The sequence below is a fragment of the Octopus bimaculoides genome, chromosome 2, assembly GCF_001194135.2.
Source record: "Octopus bimaculoides isolate UCB-OBI-ISO-001 chromosome 2, ASM119413v2, whole genome shotgun sequence".
Taxonomy (NCBI): Eukaryota; Metazoa; Mollusca; class Cephalopoda; order Octopoda; family Octopodidae; genus Octopus; species Octopus bimaculoides.
In genome coordinates, this window is record NC_068982.1 from 121705056 (window position 1) to 121706298 (window position 1243).

Consider the following 1243-nt stretch of genomic DNA (forward strand, 5'->3'; position numbering starts at 1 on the left):
TATCAATTAAGATGCATTTTGTGTCTGTTGCGTAGTTTTTGGGTAGTTTGACTCGAATAAGTCGCAATGGCCCAGTGGTTAGGGCAACGGACTCGCGGTCATAGGATCGCGATTTCGATTCCCAGACCGGGCGTTGTGAGTGTTTATTGAGCGAAAACACCTAAAGCTCCACGAGGCTCCGGCAGGGGATGGTGGCGAACCCTGCTGTACTATTTTACCACAACTTTCTCTCACTCTTACTTCCTGTTTCTGTTGTGCCTGTAATTCAAAGGGCCAGCCTTGTCACACTGTGTCACGCTGAATTTCCCCGAAAACTACGTTAAGGGTACACGTGTCTGTGAAATGCTCAACCATTTGCACGTTAATTTCACGAGCAGGCTGTTCCGTTGATCAGATCAACTGGAACCCTCGACGTCGTAAGCGATGGAGTGCCAACAACAACAATGACTCGAATAATGTTTTTTTTAATTTTGTATTTTTTTCTATGGATGTACTTTTTCTGTATGTCATTAGGTATGCTATGTGTTTTGGTAGGGTTTTTTCTGTGTTGCGTGTCTGCATGTGAATGCTTGGCGGAATCCTGCCAATACTCTAGACATACGTTTCTCTGTACCGTATCTCCACTGTACCGTATCTCCTACCTCTCGTGTAAGAGATGTCGCCTCTTATCGTGTCCAAACATTTTTCTATGGCATCCTTCGGTGCCATCTCGATCTTTTTTTTTTTTCGGCAAATACAGTGTCCTGTACATCACCGTTCTTCTCACTTTTCCGGTTGTTTTCTCCGGAGGGGATAGAACTTTACGCTTACCCCCACCCCCCATCTTTCTATAAATTGCATGCAATAACGCAATGCTTCCCGGTAAATGATAGCTTCTCGCATTTCCAACTATCTCACTGTCTTCGCCATGTTCCCATTTCCAGCTACAGACGCGTAGCTTACTTCTCGCGCTCCGCGTCCATTTCAGACATCTTATTATTATTGCTACATCGATAGCAATAATAACAGAGCAACAGTATTCCAAGGAACGTAACAGTAGGTACACAGCCGCAAAGAAAATCACACTAGCAAGCTAGGAGGTGATTGGAGCTATTGTGAAAAAAATATGAATGTTAATCTATTGATGCATTTGGGCAAGTTTATGTCTGTATTATCAGACAATTGCAAACAAACTATATATATATATATATTTTTAAATTCAAAACTGCAAAAATCCGGTACAAATTCCTCGTATATATATATA